The sequence below is a fragment of the Watersipora subatra genome, chromosome 7 (assembly GCF_963576615.1).
Source record: "Watersipora subatra chromosome 7, tzWatSuba1.1, whole genome shotgun sequence".
Lineage (NCBI taxonomy): Eukaryota > Metazoa > Bryozoa > Gymnolaemata > Cheilostomatida > Watersiporidae > Watersipora > Watersipora subatra.
The window spans coordinates 9,488,590-9,496,354 of NC_088714.1; the positions used below are offsets into that span (position 1 = coordinate 9,488,590).

The 7,765-nt window shown below is 36.7% G+C and overlaps 1 long non-coding RNA gene across 1 annotated transcript; it reads left to right on the forward strand.

Moving 5' to 3' along the window:
- The first annotated feature begins 2,747 nt into the window (after positions 1–2,747).
- On the forward strand, positions 2,748–3,871 carry LOC137400239 (uncharacterized). The gene is made up of 2 exons (XR_010979237.1): positions 2,748–2,884; positions 3,182–3,871. It is a non-coding gene; the product is annotated as an uncharacterized lncRNA (long non-coding RNA).
- The last annotated feature ends 3,894 nt before the right edge of the window (positions 3,872–7,765 follow it).

Genomic DNA, 7,765 nt, shown 5'->3' on the forward strand with positions numbered 1-7,765 from the left:
TAATCGTGCATTGTGGTGCCATTTTGTGAAGCGACCAGCATTTGTAATCTCTAGTTACACACCCCATGAATACTTGTCATTGTGAAACAAAGGAACTCATCATGTTATTCAACTTCTATATTAGTATTTATGCATCCTGTCTTAAGAGTATTATACACCTTTTACATAACCACTCATCCCCTTTTATTTACCCATTTCTGATGTGATTAGGAAACAGCTTTCTGGACTCTTGCTAGCTAGCCGGGGCATGGCTCTCGTGGTGGGTATGGAGAGAGAGCCTGGGACACATAGCGAAAAAAAGGTAAGATAACTTCTGCAAAACGAGCGACATATGTTACATATGACGCTCAGACTGATACTAATGGAAGCGTGTCGTTAGATTCGTATCTCACGATGTATTAGATGTGGCGCGTTTAAAAGCCTATTGTCACGGTAACGTGACTTGATCTAGTAAGAAGCGCTATTTTTTTGATAGGCTGGGTGGTTACGAAATACCTCGTTTGATAATAAAACGATAGGAACCATAGGCCACTATTTTCTTGCGTTTTCACGTTAGCAGTTTCATTTCCTATACTGATAAAAATGAAGCGATTCAAAAGTTACTATCAAAGCTAGGCATAGTCACACTGAGACCAAAACAGTCTCAAGCTTTACAACATATTATCGCAGGTCTTGACCAATTTGTAGTTCTTCCTACTGGCTTCGGAAAGAGTATTTGCTTTCAGATGGCACCGTTTTGCAGTGGTAGATCCGAGTTGTTCATAATAACTGTCGCGAATAATAATACTCGTGAGTAAAATAAAACTGAGATTACTTTTTACTAGATAAACTTTTCTTTACTAGCAGCGTGCAATTCATTTTTGTTGTTCTATTGCTATTCGTTTGCTATGTTTGTATTGTTATTGTGAATTTTTTTATTCAATTGATTCAATTTTTTATTATAATTAAATCAAAACATAATGAATTGAACATATGAAATAATATAACTGTCGTTATTGATTTATTATGCAACCAACATTTCATACTTACTAACCAGCATTTGTTTGCTGCCAATTCAGATTAAAAATAATACATATTACTCGCGTAGATCATAAATAAGACCGTCACATGATACTCCTTCGGAAATAACGATTGTGATATTAGCGACTTCAGAAGTCGGCTTTTAGAGTTGTCTTCTCCGCGTGTTGCGATGTGTCCCAGGCTCTCTCTCCCAATCCCCACGAGAGCCATGCCCAGGCTACTTGCTAGCCTTACTGCCTAGGAAGCTTTGCAGCGCCCAATCGTCTGTGATCTACGGATGTGACGATTGCCTGACTGATTAGGCAAACATATATAAGCCTGTGTAGATCAGAAACAATTCGAACTCCATATTTTACTCACGCTCTACGTATCACTCTGCTCTTGTATCACTCTTTATATTTTTAGACTTGCGCAATGAGCATCGGCCATTGACTTGATTAGCCTTCATATATTTTATGTTTTTGCAATTGAAAGTTTGAATTTTTAATAAATATATTCTGTTTTAAAGTTTTTTAACTAAAACAAACCAGTCTAATTCTTGACATTAAATCTACACCTAAAATACAGTCCTTTATAAATTCGCAAATCAAAAACCAACTACTTGAACCACCAATCCAGCACTTATAGTTAATAATCCTTTAAACAGAGGGTCATTACAATTTTTATGTCATCAGTCAACTATTCAATTGACAAGTTCATTACTGAAGCAGCATGTTTGTGGTGGTTGTAGATAGTAGTTTGTGATTTTGCTGCCAGCAACTTTCTAACAGCAAATTGTTTCCAGCAAAACTGTTGAAAATCTGAGTGTATTGATTTTAACTATATACATTGTATAATAACCGCAAGTACATCACTAACTTCCATACTATACTCCACACAAGTTGCTTGTAAAACTGTGTATCTCATAACTGAATATTGTAAGATGGCAGATCTCTTCATGAGTGTTTCTATTGTATTCTCAAAAATCTGGTTAATCATTGATTGGCTTGGTTTGCTGAGCATTAGTATATTTGTCAGACTTATTATTGTTGGCATAGGCCTGAAATCCTCAATTGCTTTATTTGTTTTCTCTATAAAACATGTTATAATGGAACTCTATACATAACAACCCAAAGGTAGACAAATGTGTTTTATTTTATAATTTTAAAAGTATAGCACTATGATTCTTCGTCTTAACTTATTAGTATGCTGGACTTGGTAGATGGCATCGAAATCTGCAAGCAAACACATTAACAATCAAATATTTTACAGAATAGGAGAATGTGTTCTAAAAATGGTAACTACCCTTGTTGCTAAGCTCGCACCTATTTTTTGGATCAGCTTTAAAATGGCTTTTTTGCTAGAAAAACAGCAATACTGTTTCTAGTACTTTTTGATTCAACTTAACTAGCCCATGTTAATTACATTTACTGTGACTAGCATGCTCACTTATCACCACTTGCGACTCTACTACATGCCATTCAGCCACCTAAATGCTGAGTATTATTTAATGTCATACGGCAACCAGCTTTATGGATGCAAAGCTTTTATGTGAATTTAATAATATTTTTAAAATTAATTGCTATTAAATCTAAGTGGTAGGTACAATGGCTGGTTTGGAAAATTTTGGCACAGTATTCCGATGTCACTCATGAAAAGATCCTGAGACCTACCGAAATTTATTAAAAATAGCATTCTTTGCAATTGTGTTATGCAATTAAAACTTGATTTTAATGACACAGATGGCTCCTGCCTCTACTTCTCTCATCTAAACCAAGAAAGAGTCATGTAGAAGGTGACGATGACTTCCATGATGATTTGGAATCAAGCGAACAGCTGGAAATCGAACTGTCAAGGTCTGGCTCGAACATAGTGGAGTGCATCGGTAGGTAAATATGACCAATATATCCAGGTTTTCTACAAAACAAAATATCTGGCACACATTGCAGCCTTGCTGCATATGCTAAACTGCATGGCTGCTCATATTGTGGCGCATAATTTGGGTATATAAATGTCTTTTGGTATTAGCTACTTTCACTTATTGTTAGTGTATAAAGCAGATATACAGAAAGCAGAGTGTTTTGAAATAATACTGCAGCAGATCAGCGATATGTAGTTAAATTTATTTTATGGTTGATACATATGCTTTTTATAATAATATTAGCATATGATATTTATTTAGCAGGTTATGAGGTACAGAGCTTAAAACTCAACTGCAATGACTGCACCAGCTTTATAGCCTCCTGTCCAGGTTTACGCATCAGGGGATGATGCGATACTAATCAGTGTAAAAGATAGAGGTGGTCTGTTTACACCTCATCCTGTCATCACAAAGATATGTCTAGGCTCAGAACTGAGCATACGGCAGGGTGTCGACTTACAAGGAATCACTGCAGACATACACAAGCTGGTGGTCACTAAAACTCTTTCATCGGTTTTACAAAGCAATTTGCATCAGGGATTTCCATGCTCGTTCCACTGCACAGCGCAACGTTAGTTAAAATATCACCTCCAGATATTTCAGGATTATAATTCATCAGGAGGCTACAAAGGTAGCAGCTAACAAGGGAATCTCAGATCAAGGCTCAGCCGACTGGTCGTCTTTAGTCATGTGTAGCCTTTCACAGTATGTCTAGAAAAGTGTACCATTTGTCGTTTGTTTTCTACGAGTTTGCTGATGCTGTTTGCATAACACCCAAGACCCAACATTTATATTCATGGCAGACTGCAATCAGCGTACGATGTACCAGTGTGTATGCATTTGAAATCAGTTTGTACACCTAGCTATCTGACATGTTAGCCCATAGCATATGGCAACATTGATAATTTTGCAATATCTTTTGGAATACATGTGCATCAATATACACTTTGACTCGCACTTTTTATATGAAATATTCAACTTTATGTTTATAAATTTGCAGGGTAGGAAATACATAGTGTATAAGCGTTGTATCTAAAATTTGAAACAAATATTTTGTGTGCTTTAGTAGTTATATCGAATCACATGTAGCAACAAAAATGTCTCTTGATTCTTTCAGTGTAAACAATGATGACTCACTTGCCTGACCAGCTGCAAGTGAACAAAGCATTGCCCTTCTGTCACAAAGCATGCGGTTATTTATGTAGGACATCACGGCTTTGCATTGCCCAGTCTCCTATAGCTAATAGGCTCGTAAATGTCACCTTCAAGAAAGGGTAGTGAGCTTCAGCCAGCGCATTGGCATTTAAAATACACCAAAGGTCAAGCTGAGAATTAAACATGAGTAGCAGTACGCAGACCAACACACACAGGCACACATACATATTGAGCTATCCCTGCTACTTCACTCTGTATGGGGTATAAGTGGTAACATCACTTATGAGTTCAATATAGTGTCAGGGTCAGTCATGTAGTAGGACACTCCCCTGGTCATGAATATAATCTCCAACATATCTATGGCAAAACAGTCTTCAGCCATTTTGCAGCTGTTTAACTATGTGAATACAATTGTGAGAACTTTGCAAATTTTATGCAATTCAAGTTAGTTTATTTTTATCCTACAAAGTTCTGATCAGACATCAGCTGTAATCAGCAATTTGGATTTAAATGCTCTCTGTTGTGTCCTTATGAGGCTTACAGCGTACCCGTGGTTTTATAGGACTATTTTGACTATTAGGACTAAAAATGGCTTGAGACAGCTGGAACAAACATTAACTGAACCAAAATGAATCGAACAATATTGGAGCATGAGCGTTTAATTAATCTAGCAAAAGGGCTACCCAAATATTGCAGCAGTAATATTAGGTGCTCAAAATTAGCCAGTTCAACCTTCTTAGGAGGGTTTTTGACATACACTATTTTCCCATGATGGGCAGTGCTTCGGAGTTGCGCCCTTTCCGAATCATGGAAACGGCGTCTTCGCACTGAAATCACTGCGCACTGATCAGTGCGAAGTCTGTGCAAATTTGCAACAAGGAAACAGCAACTGCGCAGTGGCTGCACATATCTCCAATGCCATGAAAACGGATTCTTCGAGGGCCATGAAATAGTACAAAAGCTATCCTGCTAATCTTGTTTTTTTCTAATCTGATTTTCTTTCACCTATATTTAATTATGGTCTGCGCTCACAAGGATGAGGTGATTACTTTCCCAGACTTTGTTATCGATGCCAACACCTTTCGAGAAACAGGAGGCACGTCCTAAATAACGTTTAAATAATATATTGCTTAAAAAATTCTTATTAAAAATATATTACTTTGCAAAAATTGTGTTAAGTTTTGTAAAACATTGTGATTGTGTATTGTAAATAAAAGTATAATGATGACAGAAGCATAAAAAGACCTTTTCTGATGTTCGGTATCCATGATCGATTCAATTTCTCCATCAGGCGATTCGATTTATACAATGTCTCTCCTCTGGCTAATTTGCTGAAAACCGCTGCGCAGCATGGTAACGTGTCAATCCCTTCGACTTCGGAGGGGGCTGCATCGCAGTACTGCGCACCATGGAAACATAGTTATAGTCCTTTTAACATTGCCCTAACAATAGACCGATCTTTAAACAGAGCAGCTCGTTTATTGTGAACGATATTTGCAATAAGGTTTCCTTTTATACATTTGGAAAATTTGCAGGTATTTTATAACCATAAAACAGCTAAAGATTTTTGCTTAGATTTTAAAATAACCTATCTAAAGTTTTTTTTTAATTCTGCAACTGAATAAAGCATTGTTGCAGAAAACAGTGATATCTTGTAGAGAAGTTGTTTTCATTGCATGAAGCAAGACTAAAGCTGAATAAGGATACTTCATTAATAATAATTTTGTTTGTGTTTTAAAGAGCATTGTTAAATATTAAAATGGTTTTCTATTCTGTGCTAAAGTTTTGCATGCAAACAATAAAATAGAAAGAACTTAAATGACAACATAGGTGAAACAAATGCAGGCCTCGATTGAGTAAAATGTTGGTGTATTGTACCTAAGTTCACTTGAAATGTAGAAAAGAGTAAATTGAATGTAATAAAATCCTGCAAAAGTGCTCTCAACTTCAATGAGGAATTAGTACGAGTGACTGCGCGTTACAATCAGAGAATATGAATAATTAAGCATTGTGCTATGTACACACTGTACTCTGCAATCGAGCGTTTCAATAAACACTTGCTGATGTGGATTTAACACCAGGCTTGACCTCATAGGTCAAATACTAGCCTAATTAATGACTCAATAAATAGCCAAGCAGTCTTGTCCCAGCTAACTTAGCAGCAATGATTCGGAAGGTTGGCACATTGAGACTGCTGAAATGGAAATAAAAACGACTGAATCGTGAAAATGTTTTTAATGTGATTGTCATCGATATTCTAATGCACATTAATAACACTAGTGCTGTTTCCATAATTGGCAAGAACAATGGATTCGATAATGTTTTGTAGATCGCAAAACTCGCTTAGCTTGCGGATTTATGCCGTTTCTATGACGCAGATAACTTGTGGATTGGCTCAGTTTGCAAATTATGAGCGTCATGGAAACGCAGCTATTGTCTGTTAATTCTCTAGCATGTTGAACTCTTCTCTAGTTGAGCTCTAAGAGATGAGGGAATTAATCACATCCTTCAAATAGCACTACAGTAGACGGTCTCACTGTCAAGGACTGTTACACAGGCTGAGGATGTCTGACTGCTAACACGAGCTCAGTCCGTTGACTATCTTTGCGTTGACTATCTATGCCATCTCACCGTGCGGCGCATGGGCCATCATCCTAACCATAATGTTTTGGAATGTTGCATATATGTTACAGCCATTCTGAAAATAGAAATACACACAAATTTTTATTAATCATTTTGATACTTATTGTGGCTACAACATATAATGGCACTGTTTTGAAGCTGTCTTCCATTATAGTTGCAGCTGTGTCAAAGGTTGGCTTGCAATAAAATTCACATTACCGTTATTTGGTATTAAAAGATTCACCTTGTCTTACTCTGTTATGTTGTAGGTGCAAAATATGTGAAAAGGGATTACAAGCTCTTAAAAGCTCAAAAACGAAAAGCCGCCATAGCTTAGAATCACTTTATTTCGATGACGTAACCACGAAGTTTGGTTATTGTCTTGTCACGAATGTTCTCACGCGAATTGAAAGGCCAATACAAAGCTCAATATAAAACTTATCGTAGTATTAGTTTATGACAAACACTTTGGGTTTTACCAAAGACCGCATATCAAATATAGATGCTCACTACTTTACAGTTTTGCTTCGGCCTGGTCTAATTGGCAAGTCATAATCTGATAATGTGACCCAACACTTCGCAAATAAATTTTGCAGCGCTTTTCGATCATCAAAGGTGACCAACAGGCTCGTCATGATTATCAGACAATGATATGTACTCCTTCGGGGTAAGGTTAAAATATTTAATGAACTTTTGCGATAAGTTATAAGATATCAGTGCTAAAAGTGACAGCATTACAATGAGGATAAAACTGACGCGTAAGAACAATAGACATAGTTTGATTGAATGCGTGAAGTATATTTGTGAAAACATTTTGACAAATAAGATTGCATGAAAGTGTAAACAAAATCCATCTCTCACAACTACATCACGTTTGAGCCGTTTTGGAAAGGGAATCCAAACTACGGCGGTCTCGTGGGGCTGCGATTTTATGTTCGTTTTTGAGCTTTTAAGAGCTTGTAATCACATTTCCACATCTTTTGCACCTACAACACAACAGAGTAAGACATAGTGAATATTTTCATATCAAATAACGGTAATGTGAATTTTGTTGCAAGTCAACATTTA